At 43.3% G+C, this 13,550-nt stretch overlaps 1 protein-coding gene across 2 annotated transcripts in view; it reads right to left on the bottom strand.

Annotated features, from left to right (window-relative positions):
- LOC141055791 (uncharacterized) overlaps positions 1 to 13,550 on the bottom strand; it is a 109,192-nt gene that overhangs the window by 27,676 nt on the left and 67,966 nt on the right. The window lies entirely within an intron of this gene.

Below are 13,550 nucleotides of genomic sequence, written 5' to 3'. Positions count from 1 at the left end.
AGGCGATCCCGGAGTGTTTTATCACATTGTGGTGGAGAACGCGGGCATCACGTTGCAAGCATGAGCATGGAGGACGTGGTGAAAGCGCTGGTACAGTCCACCGCCGTCCAGCAAGAAGCTAATCGGGTGATGATGGCCCAGCTGAAGGAGTTGGTGGACATGACAGCTACCGATCGTTCGCTTCTCCAGCAGGTGGCGCAGCGCCTGGCAAGCCTAAATGAGGTTAACCTGGAAGCCAAGTCGAGAGTGATTCACGTGAGTCGGTACTGGCAGAAGATGACGACCGAAGATGACGTCGAGGCATACCTGACCACGTTTGAACAGACGGCGGTGCGAGAAAAATGGCCGAAGGCACGATGGGCCGGCCTGATTGCCCCGTTTCTTTCCGGTGAGGCCCAAAAGGCGTATTATGACTTGGAACCTGAAGCTGCGCAGGACTTTGACAAATTGAAAGCCGAGATCTTGGCCCGGCTGGGAGTGACGACCGCTGTCCGTGCACAGAGTGCATCAATGGACTTATCAGCCGGATAAACCACCGCGGTCACAGATGTTCGACCTGATCCTCGTGACGAAGAAGTGGCTACAACCCGAGGTGCTGACAGCGCCAGAGATAATCCAGAGAGTCGTCATGGACAAGTGCCTGAGAGCTCTACCTCCAGCCCTGAGGAAGTGGGTAAGCCATGGAAATCCTACGACGGCAGATCAACTGGTGGATCTGGTTGAACGTTACTCCGTGGCGGAAGGACTCCGAGACGACGCTACCCCACCTCGTTCTTCATCGTCTCCACGTGGAACCGGTAAGACTGTTCCTGGGAGTAGGGGAGATGGAAAAATCCCTAAGACAGTGGGGGAGGAAAACGGGACTGCCCGCACTGCGAGGCCGAGAGTAACGAACTATGTTCTAAGCAAGGGGCCCGTTAGGTGTTTCCGCTGCCAAGAGATGGGACACATTGTTGCGAACTGTCCGCTCACTACTGAACCCATGCAGTGCGACGTCACAGACTCTAAAAAACGCATGTCTATGGTTGCACGGGTAGTGAGTGTGAATGCTGGTCAAAAGGAGGTGGAAAAACACTTGTGTGATTTAACTGTTGATGGAAAAAATGTGGTGGCATTGTTAGACTCGGGAAGTGTGGTGACTCTGGTGAAGGCCAGTCTGGTGTGAGCCCCGCCTGGACTATCAGACAAATTTTCTGTAACGTGTGTGCATGGAGACACCTGTTCGTACCTCACCACAGTCATATGCATTACTACTTCCTATGGGTCTGTGCAACATAAAGTGGGACTCGTCCCGGCATTATTGAATGATGTTATCCTGGGCCGGGATTTTCCCCACTTCTGGCAATTGTGGGAGAATCAGTTGATACCCCAGGGTAATAATGTACATGATTCGTCTCCCCGGGCGCGTGTGGGTCCCGAACCCCTGGAAGAGGTCTCCCCGGAAGACTCGGGGGAATAGTCTGCTGGAAATGACCTACAGTTCCCGTTTTCAGTCATGGCGGGTGATACGGAGGAGACCGGGGAAGAGGAGGAGGCCGACAGCCGTCCACCTCCCCGTTTGCTGGATTTAGAAGTTCAGAAAGATGACTTCCAAAGCGAGCAAATAAAGGATCCTACCCTTTCTCAGGCTAGGACAAATGTAAAAGTGATAAATGGGGTACCCGTAGAACCTGGCTCTAGGCTGGCATATCCTTACATGGTTCTGGAGAATGATTTACTCTATCAGATAGAGAAAAAGGGGGAAGACATGGTGCAACTATTAGTCGTGCCAAAACCCGACCGGCGGCAGGTGTTGGACCTGGCCCACGGACATGTGATGGGAGGTCACCTGGGTGTCCAGAAAACCACCGAAAGGATATTACACTGTTTTGTTTGGCCCGGCATGCATCACGATGTTCGTGTATATTGTGAGTCTTGTCCTGACTGCCAAGCCTCTGCACCTAAGCCCCGGTTCTGTAGCCCTTTGGTACCCCTACCTATTATTGAAGTCCCATTTGAGAGGATTGGGATGGATTTAGTTGGGCCCCTTCCACGGTCTGCACGTGGACACCAACATATCCTGGTCATCTTGGATTATGCCACTCGTTACCCGGAGGCCATACCTTTGCGTAACACGGCCACCAAGACGATTGCCAAGGAACTGGTGCATGTGTTTAGTCGGGTCGGTATACCAAAACAGATACTAACCGACCAGGGGACCCCCTTTATGTCCAAAGTAATGAAGGAGCTCTGCCAATTGTTACAAATCGAATCGTTACGCACATCCGTGTATCACCCTCAAACAGACGGGTTGGTCGAACGGTTCAATAAAACTCTGAAGCAGATGCTGAGAAAGGCGATAGACAAGGATGGGAAGAACTGGGACTATTTACTTTCGTATTTGCTTTTTGCCATCAGGGAAGTGCCCCAGTCTTCCACGGGGTTCTCGCCTTTCAAGTTATTGTACGCCCGACGTCCTCGTGGACTGTTAGACGTTGCAAAAGAAACCTGGGAGGGTCAGGTCACTCCGTTTAAAACGGTGATAGATCACGTCACACAAATGCAGGACCGTATTGCGGCTGTTATGCCTATCGTCAAAGAACACATGATGCAGGCTCAAGGAGCCCAAAAAAGAATCTATGATGGGGCGCCAAGATCCGTACGTTTGCACCCGGAGATAGGGTGTTGATCCTGGTCCCCACGGTGGACAGTAAGTTCCTGGCAAAGTGGCAGGGCCCCTTTGAGATTAAGGAAAGAGTTGGTGAAGTAAACTACAAAGTATACCAGGCAGGTAAACGGAAACCTGAACAGATTTATCATGTAAATCTGATAAAACCCTGGAAAGATCGGTCTGCCTTGTCAGCGGAGCTGGCCCGTCCCGTCTGCTCGCATACCGTACCGGAGGTACGGGTTGCAGAGACACTCTCGGAGTGGCAAAAGACTGAGGTCAGGCAGTTTCTACTTCACAACCAAAAGTTTTTCTCAGAAAAACCCGGGCAGACTACGCTAATGAAACATGACATCGTAACGGAACCTGGTGTCACTGTTCACGTGAAACCCTACAGAATTCCGGAAGCGCGCCGTGAAGCAGTTTCCCGAGAAGTGAAGGCAATGTTAGAGTTAGGTGTCATTGAGGAATCGCACAGTGCTTGGTCCAGCCCGATTGTGTTAATTCCTAAACCGGACGGCACAATCCGGTTCTGCAATGACTTCAGGAAACTGAATGCGGTCTCAAAGTTTGATGCCTATCCTATGCCCCGGGTCGACGAGTTAATAGATCGGTTAGGAAAAGCCCGGTATATTACGACCCTAGACCTAACAAAGGGGTATTGGCAGATCCCTTTGGCGGAGGCTGCCAGAGAAAAGACGGCATTTGCTACGCCGGAAGGTCTATTTCAGTATGTGTATATGCCGTTTGGACTGCACGGAGCACCGGCGACCTTCCAGAGACTGATGGATCGAGTCCTGAGGCCAGCATAGGCAGTACGCTTTGGCCTATTTGGATGACATTGTCATTTACAGCTTGAACTGGGAGACTCATCTCCAGAAAGTACAAGCTATGATTGATGACCTGTGGGAGGCAGGTCTAACCACGAACCCCAAGAAATGTCATATCGGGCTAGAAGAAGCCCGGTATTTGGGGTATGTAATTGGGAGGGGTGTTGTTAAACCCCAGGTTGATAAGATTCAGGTGGTTCAGGACTGGCCACAACCTGTCAACAAGAAGCAGGTGCAAGCCTTCCTGGGTATCGCCGGCTATTATCGCCGGTTCATACCCAATTTTGCAGCCATCGCTACCCCCCTGACGGATCGTACAAAAGGGAAAGACTCCGTCATGATTAAATGGAGTTTAGCGGCTGAAGAAGCCTTCCATAGCCTAAAATGGGCACTTTGCTCTCAGCCCGTACTGGTGACTCCGGACTTCCGCAGCGAGTTTGTGGTACAAACGGATGCCTCCGATACCGGTATCGGGGCCGTACTGTCACAAGTGAGGGACGGAGTGGAACACCCAGTCCTCTATCTCAGCAGGAAGCTGAATAAACACGAGCAAAGGTATGCAGTCATAGAAAAAGAGTGCCTCGCCATTAAGTGGGCTCTAGAGGCCCTCAAATATTACCTGGTGGGCCGAAAGTTCAGGCTGATCAATGACCATGCCCCTCTCAAGTGGATGCACTTGAGCAAGGAACGGAATAGCCGGGTGACCCGGTGGTTCCTTGCCCTGCAGGCCTACACTTTTACGGTGGAGCACCGCCAAGGGGTACAGATGGGGAATGCAGATGCCCTGTCCCGAGTGCACTGTTTGGTGGGTGTCATTGATCGACTGAAGTGGTCTGAGCAGAGGGGGGGGATATGTGAGAATCATGTGGGAATAGTGGATGAGGGCAGGTATATCTCGCCTAGATTCCTTTCCTATGTGGCCTAGTCTGGTCAGTATCGCACCTGCTTACTAATGAATAATGGGAGGTGGATATAAAAGGATGCCAGGTGGTTGTGTGAGTGTCTCAGCCTGGGAACACAGAGTCTGTCTGTGTGAGAGACACACGTGAGTGAAAGCAGTGCCCACTGCAACTGCGGTTTGGCTGGACGGGAGAAGCCCGCCAGTTGGTAGTTAGGTTGTTAGGTTGTCCATTGTTTAGTTAGTGCCGGACAGGCAAGGATTTGTTTTATGTTTTATTTCTTTATGCATTGCTTTCACCATTAATAAACCTGACCCAGTGTCAGTTATACCCGAATCCCAGCTCTGCGCCTGAGTTTCATGCTGAACGCACGTGACCTTTGACCCCAGCAAAGGCGATCCCGGAGTGTTTTATCACAGCATGGACAGCAGCATTATGGGGACCACTGCGGTGGGCGCTGAGGGGTTTGCGGGAGTGTCCGCCTCTGCATTGGCGTTGTCCTCAGACATTTTTTCTCCCCACTAGTTAACGTGAGCCAGGCCGCGGGGTTGCGCTGGCTTACCGGAGGCCGCTCCTCGGCTGGATCAGGGGACGCCGAAGCTGCAGGCCTCAGCTTCACTTCTCGCGCGCTGTCCTCTTCCCGCACGGTACTTCACTGCTTCGCGCTCTCCGGCAGGCTCCTCCCACGAAGGCCCGCCTCTTTTGTTTCCCACGCGCGCCAATCAGCGGGATAATGGCGGCAATGGCGCCAACAGTCTTTTGCACAAAACACATTCACTGGCACACAGGACCCGGGGATACCGGGCTCCATAATCCTCTTCATGACGGCAAAAATGGGTTGCCCTCCCAGGGCTGTGGGGTACTCGGTGCTGGGCTGGTCCTTCAGAGGGGAGTGTCACAGCAGCGGTGACCCGGTCTGTGGCCCTGGGCGCCCATGTAAAAGGGTTAGAGTTAGGAATAAAGTTTGTAAAGGATTCGTGATGCCACCTGTGGTGTTCGGCAAGGGAGTTGTTAAGCCGACGCTGCAAACAGATCCTCTGGAACAGATGGTGTAGTGCAGCAATGATGTTGTAGCCCTCCACAGGTAGGGCTGTGTTAAATATTAATAATCCGTTATTTTCTTATAAGACTCAGTTCTGTACATTGCTTTAGCTTACACGACATAGGCTATTTTTAAGCTTGGCTCATGGTAAATGTCAAACTCCATACATACCAGGATCACGTGCTTCAAGAGACGTATATAATTCATGGCTAACTCTAGAGGTCGCTGGATCCTTTCCTCACCATCATGAGACACAGACGCAAGATGACATAACTGAACAACTGGTATGTTACTTTACTACAAAGAAGCCTAAGAGAGACAGAGGCCATTTGCTATTCAGGATCCCGGAGAGAAAGAAGATGACAAGCTTTTGCAATAACTAATGAACAATTTCTCTTTCATCTATTTTTTATGTTTTTCTGTAATAACCTTTCTTTGATGGAAGAATCCAAATAAACCACTATATTTTTATCTGGTAACTAGTCCTGAGTATTTTACAGGATAAGCATTATTTTACATTGGAGAGCCAGCCAGATCTGAATTTTTGTATTTTTTTTTGCGGATTTCCCTCAACTTGCCCAAAAGGGGGATTGAACTTTGCTAACGTCAAATCATATGTGCAAGTTATCAGGAATTCCACTATTCACAAGAATCAGACAGAATCTAGAAGTGACGACTAAGAATTGCCAGATGGATTGAGAAGTACTACAAGTGCCAAAGTGCCAGACGTGTGAAGACCGGAGCCCAGCGTTGTCCATCAAAGGAACAAGCTGAGAAATTTCAAGGTAAGAGAAATGGATGTAATTAATTCTTATGCTAAGCAGAGTAGATTGAAATTTAAGTCTGTAGACAAGTCTAATCCAGAAGTATTATGGCTTAGATTATATGCTGAGTGCGAACTGGCGAATCAGAAGTTAGATTGTAAATTTTTCAATAGAGAAAGAGAGAGATTAAAAAATATTCTACAGATGGTAGATATATTTCATAGATCTGTGTTAGAGAAATCCAAAAATGATTGTTGTGATGTTCTCGAGATTGATTGTAATCAAGTGTCTGTAGCGGCCATTGAAGGTGACCTTGCAGACGTGGAACAAGATGGAGAAGTAGGAGGAGACTTCAGAACTGACGTAGATGACGTACAAGGGAAAGACGTACCACTAAAAATAGACGACTCACAGGCCCAAATCCGAAGTAAAGTAAGGAAAAGTTTGCTAAAGATATGCAAAATAATTCCTGCATATGAAAACAAAATCCATGTTTGTAGAAACTCTGAGGTTTTTGAAAGTTGTGTTGATAAATTTGATTTATCTAACGAGGAGAAGAATCAGTTGTTCAAAATGTGGATCCCTGTAAATTTTGCTAGGAGATTGACTTTAAAGTTATCTGGTGAAACACATGAGAATTTAACTGATAAAGACAGATTAAAAATTCTCATTTTTTGATCATCAAATGAAAATCATCCAGATATTGATATTCTTCAAAAATTAAGGATTGGTCGGAAGGAATGTACCTACACATTCATGTCTATATTTCACCGCTTGTATAGAACGGTCATGGAGAATGTCAAAACACAGTCCCTCATAAGGAGTTTTGTAAGCAAATTTTGGTTTCTAAATCCTGCATCTCGTGTTATTGCGTCACAAAAAGATTCTTTATTTGAATGTGCGCAATCCCTTGATTTTGCCAGAAAACACGAGAATCGTGAAAGGAAAGTAAATTGTGCTAATTTTGTGAAGACAGGCAGAGTAAAATCTTATCAGAAGCCGGTATTAGCAAAGCCTTCTAAAATGAGTTTTCCTCAAAATCAAATCTATGAAGAACGAAGAAAATTCCATATTTGTTATAAGCCATATGGAATGATGCAAAGGATCACCGAAAAAACTTCACAGTTTAAGCCCTATAAAATTCCAAGTTCTGATCTTCTTTCTGTAACAAAGATGGCCGAATTTGACAGACAGAAGCAGGTGGTGAGTGACATCATGGCCTGTAAACTGAATACTCTGCTCCAAGAATCTATCAGCTTTAAAATGGCAAGAACTTTTCAGGATATTTTTTGCAGAGAAATAAGTATGGGTTTAGGAATTGGCTAGAAAAAGTAATTATATATATTGTGTAAAAGTGTTATACAATTAGTGAGTTATATGTAATTATTTTATAGAGTATAATCCTGTAGTTCTATAGTTTGTGTAATGTGATACGTTTGTATGAGGCCTCAGGATTCTGAATGAGAGAGAAAAAAACAAAAAAAAAACCCAAAAGCTTTTATCTTTAGGAGGAATATGCAGATCAGTTAAATTATTAGAATATTAGGATATATAATGAAATATTATCTACACAACATATATTTCTATAGTAATTATTATTTCTTGATTTAGTTAATTGTGGATAAGTGCAAAGTGCAATCGCACATCAAAATGGTTTATGCAAATTAAATTTTCCAAAGGATAATTTTATGATATTCAAATTAATTTTGATGGTTACACATCTTCAGACAAATAATGGTATAAGCAAGTATAATATTTACACAATTTATAAATTAATTATTTTTCATTTTGGTTTTGATAAATGAATTATTTTATGAAACAATATTTTTTGGTATTAAGGGGGAAAATATGTTTTTGATCCTGACTACATCATCACATTTGATTAATACCTCTTCTTCACACATTTTAATAAAGAACAAATATAAATAAGGTTCAATGATATAAGTATTGGGTATAATAACATTAAGTATTATAAAGAGTCATTTCTTTACAGTAAGAGGAATATTATATGCAAAGTTGCATAATTTGAATATTTTGGAAATATTAAGGGTATATGTTACTGAAGGCATAACTACTCTGCATCAACATAAAGGCCTTATTTTTATTTTTATTCTTATTCTTAATTTTCAATTTTTTATTCTAGTTTTATTTTTAATTCTTACATTTTTATTTTTTCTTTCATCAATAGTAAAGTAATATCTACTATAGAATTTTGCTTCGTTAAATATAACAATGATACGGTTTCATTACAAAGAAAAATGTTTCACTTCTGAGTTATATGCAACAATTCTTTTATTCATTCATTCGCTCACTCATATATTCTTATTTTGGTTCATGGCTTTACATTCCTACATATTATTAGTATAATAAATATATTCCTTATTAATAAAGATGATAACACTGGTTACATAAAACAGTGACACCTATGGGTTGAAAAAGGTAATTACACCTATGACATAAAAAAATGTTCTATCACATGAAAAAAATATGGATAATAATGTATTATCACTTATTATTGGTTTATTATTTCAAACATTTCAAACATTGAAATCCATATACGGTACAAATTCTGATAATAATTATATGGATATTACTGATTGCTATGGTACGCTGTGATATTATAGGATAGGAAAATTACCAGATTTGGTACAGAATAGGGAATGAAGACTTCAAGCAAGATACTGAAATTATGTTAATAAAGACTTTTCATATTTCTAAACTTTATTGATTCTTATCAGTTGCAAGAAGAAGAATGTCGCTATCCAGAAGTCCCAGAAGGTAACAAAGCTATGATTTCTCAGTAAGACTGTGTTACTTACAAGTGCAGTATCCACCACTGACAGTCACAATTAAAGTGTCTAACCTGACAACCAGAGGAGATGATCCTATGATGCTGAGATGAACTGTGTTATCACGTTCTTATCAAGTTCCAGAGGTTTCTAATCACCTGTAAAGCTTCAATGTAAAGCTGGTGAACAATGAAGGTAATTATCAGGAAGCTACAACCCTGATATGTGTCCTGTGCATTAGGACAAGGACTGGTTATGGTGCTATGTTTAGCAAGGAAGAGTCATTTTAACCCTTGCTTTACTGACCAAAGACGTCACACCTGTTCAAAGACCAGTACTGATGAAGGATTCCAGAATATCCAAGGCGAGCCAATGTAAGCCCAGGTTTTTAAAGATGACACTGCACAGATATTAAAGCTGCATCTATAAACTTTGTTTTCGTATTAACATTTGAAATTATGGACTTTGATTTGATACACAACACGATTTCTACAACATCTATATGCTATAGAAAAAACTGTGGTTTTAAAAAGAACCAAGAAGAAGACAGAAGACATCAAAATGACGACCAGATGACATCAGATGATGATGACTGGACCTGAGATGCTTCAATTTAGACTTAGGGAAGTATAATTATACATATTGTATATGAATATTGTTCACGGCTTATCATAACATGAATTCACATCAATTATGTCATTGAGTACTTATAACGGTAATCTGATGTTATTGATATTAAATTATTTTGTCAAAGAAGAAGAAAAGAAGGAAAAAAGATCTCATTATATTTTGAGGGTTCCAATTAATGTCTGTCTCCCTCAAAAGGGGGAATTGTTAAATATTAATAATCCGTTAATTTTTTATAAGACTCAGTTCTGTACATTGCTTTAGCTTACACGACATAGGCTATTTTTAAGCTTGGCTCATGGTAAATGTCAAACTCCATATATACCAGGATCACGTGCTTCAAGAGACGTATATAATTCATGGCTAACTCTAGAGGTCGCTGGATCCTTTCCTCACCATCATGAGACACAGACGCAAGATGACATAACTGAACAACTGGTATGTTACTTTACTACAAAGAAGCCTAAGAGAGACAGAGGCCATTTGCTATTCAGGATCCCGGAGAGAAAGAAGATGACAAGCTTTTGCAATAACTAATGAACAATTTCTCTTTCATCTATTTTTTATGTTTTTCTGTAATAACCTTTCTTTGATGGAAGAATCCAAATAAACCACTATATTTTTATCTGGTAACTAGTCCTGAGTATTTTACAGGATAAGCATTATTTTACATGCTGTTAGTCCCAGGGCAGTGTATATAAAGGTTTAGGAAGAGGGTGCAGTGTTTGGCACAGAGATGTAGCAGTGCTGAGGATGTTGCAGGAAGGAGGCAAGGACACAACAGGGTGCAGTTTCTTTACCTTTACTTGGCAAACGCAGTCCAGGATCCTGACTACAGATGGCACAGGAGCAGGCTAGCCTGGAAGCAACTCAGAGATCTCTCTATCAGATGGGTTGTGTAGTCTCCTTCCTAGCGCTGGCTTGAGGTACATGCAGTACGGTGTTACACTGACGTTCCTCCTTCTTATCTTCTCTTAGCACTACCTCGTATGGCAGACAGCTGTAGCCCTCTATCTCTCTTGGCTCAGCAGTTGCTGTTGTGCCTCCGAGTCTTAGGTGAGAATAGAGCATTTACAGCTTCCTACTCCTCTGGTTTCTGTTGCAGGACCTTCAGTATCCATACAACCGTGGAGACCAGGCTCCAGATCTTGCGCTATCACTGGGAGGAAGCTCTCTCTTCTCAGCTCAACCTCCAGCTTCTCTCCACACGTCTACACTCGTTGCCCTCCTTACACTAACTACTATTTCCCCTCCTGGCCGTCAGAGCACGCTCCTCCCCCAATCCTGGTTCAGAGCTCCCTCTGCTGGCCTGGAGTGGGAACGTGTTGCACGTAAATGGTTAACTGCTAGAGAGACCATTCATTGCTTCCAAGCCTGGCATCACCCTCCCTGGAGGAAGGCAATGCCACTGTGGCAGCCATACTCCTGGGGGCGCCACAGAAGCCCCAAAGTTGCAGCTTTCTAATCCCGGCGAGTCAGTGGAAGGATGAGACTCTGTAACTTGCACCATCTTGGGTATTTACTGGGATTGATCTGTATGTTATTGTTTGTTGGTTCAATAAATTATGGCCATCTTGTTTTACCATCACCCTGTGTTGTCTGAGTAGTATTATGCCCACATTAAAAGGAAAGTGGGCGTTCAGTGGGATAATCCTTGGCTCATACGGTCTTGAGCCAGTGGACAAGAGCACTCCCTGACCTGCCGTGTCTTCACACAAGGTCTTCAGAATAAAGAATGAATGGGATACAAATAGTGAGAGAAAGAATTTAAGATTGATTGATATTTCTCAAATCATAATAGAGAGACTGCAAAATATTAATACTGTAAAGAAAAAATATCTATACAGTATTAAAATCTAACATGCTTACGTTCTCAAGCAAATACTTTTAGTTTTAGTGAGTGACTGAGTTAGGCAACATGCATGTCTTCAGTATTTGGTCAGTATTGTACATCACTATTTGTAAGCCAAAATCAGGACTGGGACAATCAGAGGCAAAGTATAAGAGAAACATATCACCACTTCTGTATTTTTCCCCCATTCCTGGTTTTGGATCACAAATTCTGATGTAAAATACTGAACATGTGAACATGGCCTGATTTTGAGAGTCTTTTTTTTTTTTTTTTTTATTCCAATCAATTTTTATTGTAGGAAGTTACAATAGAAAAGGGAAAAAATTCAGGTATCAATGGCATTAATACACAAAGAGAACAACGCTGTAACACGTGGTAGTAAATCCTTTGATTATGATTCACATTTCCCATCACACCACCAACAATCATGTCTGATACAAGTTACAAGTTTTTTTTTTTTTTTGGTTAATCAACACCTAATACGTATAAAGGCAACCTACCATTTACTCTTTAATCCTCAAAACGAGGGTTTCAAACAACCAGAACCAGAGAGTAAGAAAGGAAGATAAGAAAGGGGAAGGGAGGAAGAGGTGGGGGGGGAGAACCATGGATGGTTGCAAAGAGGCAACCAGGGAGGGGGGGGAGCTAGGGAATTAGATGGCGTTCAGGGTAGCCCGAGCAGTAACAACAACATAGATATAAACACCTTGAATATTGACAAGTGGTACGGATGAACTCCCTGCGTAACACTCTCTTTGACCCTATTTGACCCATTTTATTAATCTCAGACAGTTTGCCCTGGAAACAGATGCCTGACAGGGGATGCATATACAGAGTTTAGCCACGTGTCCCAAGTCTGAAGTATTTTGTTTTTGGCGCGGATGGAGTGAGCCAGACAGAACTCGTATTGGCAATGGAGATTAATTCGGTTATATAGTTCAGCTAATGTAGGTGTCTTTGGGGATTTCCAATAGCTACTTATGCAATATCTGGCAGCAACTAGAATGTGAACCAATAATCCCCTGGATTCCCAAGAGAACTCCTCTATACCCACGTTTAGCACTGCCAGACCCGGATTCGGATTAATAGTATTGCCTGTCAGCTCACCCATCAGGCCAAACACCTCCAGCCAGAACGAGAAAACCTTGGGACAAGCCCACCAGCAGTGACCAAGAGTACCCCTTTGGAGGCAGCCCTTCCAACAATGTGGCGAATAATTTGGGAGGAACTGTGCTAAGTTGGCTGGGGACCGATACCATCGCAGGTGTACTTTTTTCAGTTGCTCCAGATGATTTATGCACTTGGAATATTTTTGGATATTTGCTGAAGCCGAGTGCCAGTTTGAAGGAGAGGTAGAAACATTCAACTCCACGTCCCATTTATTCATATAAGGAGATTTTTGCTCTTCGGGGGGGTTATTGAGCCATTTGTATGTTGAGGAGATACCTTTGGATTTAATTATCTTTTTAAATACCAAAGCCTTTGTTGTAGGTAACAGAGGATTCGACTTTAGAGGAAATTTAGAGGCCAGAAAATGACTAATTTGGATGTGTTGATAGAAACAACCCTTTAAAGAGGGGTGTTTCCGTACTATTTCATTAAAGGGGTTAACACCCAAATCAGAGAATAGATCCGCCAGCACTGTAATGCCCGATCCCTCCCACCTGGCTAGATTCAAAAAGGGGATTTGAGATTCCAACGACTTGAGGGAAATCTCTGAAAGAGGAATCTGAATCTTATGAATCAAGTCATTTCGCCAGACCTCCAGGGAAGCTGACATGGTGGGAACACACGGGGAGAACCGTGAACGGCTCAAATATTCTGCTTCCATCATTCTTCTGACCGAGCCCTGGCGGGACAGGAAATTTTCAATCTGAGCCCATCTATGTGAATTACCTGGACGCCACCATTCCTTTAGTGATTCAATTAGTAAGGCTTTATAATATGCCGATATGTTTGGGGTGCCCAGTCCCCCTGAGTCATATGGGGGATATAACACTTTACCTGCGACCCTAGCCCTTTTATTACCCCAGACAAATTTGTTAGTCAACGATTGAAGTTTCATCAGGGTTTTGTGAGAAATTTTGATGGGTAAGCATC

The sequence above is a fragment of the Dendrobates tinctorius genome, unplaced genomic scaffold (assembly GCF_039654945.1).
Source record: "Dendrobates tinctorius isolate UK_male_01 unplaced genomic scaffold, ASM3965494v1 ptg000192l, whole genome shotgun sequence".
Lineage (NCBI taxonomy): Eukaryota > Metazoa > Chordata > Amphibia > Anura > Dendrobatidae > Dendrobates > Dendrobates tinctorius.
The sequence above is the reverse complement of the archived record's forward strand: the minus strand, read 5'-3'. Positions and strand labels throughout refer to the sequence as shown.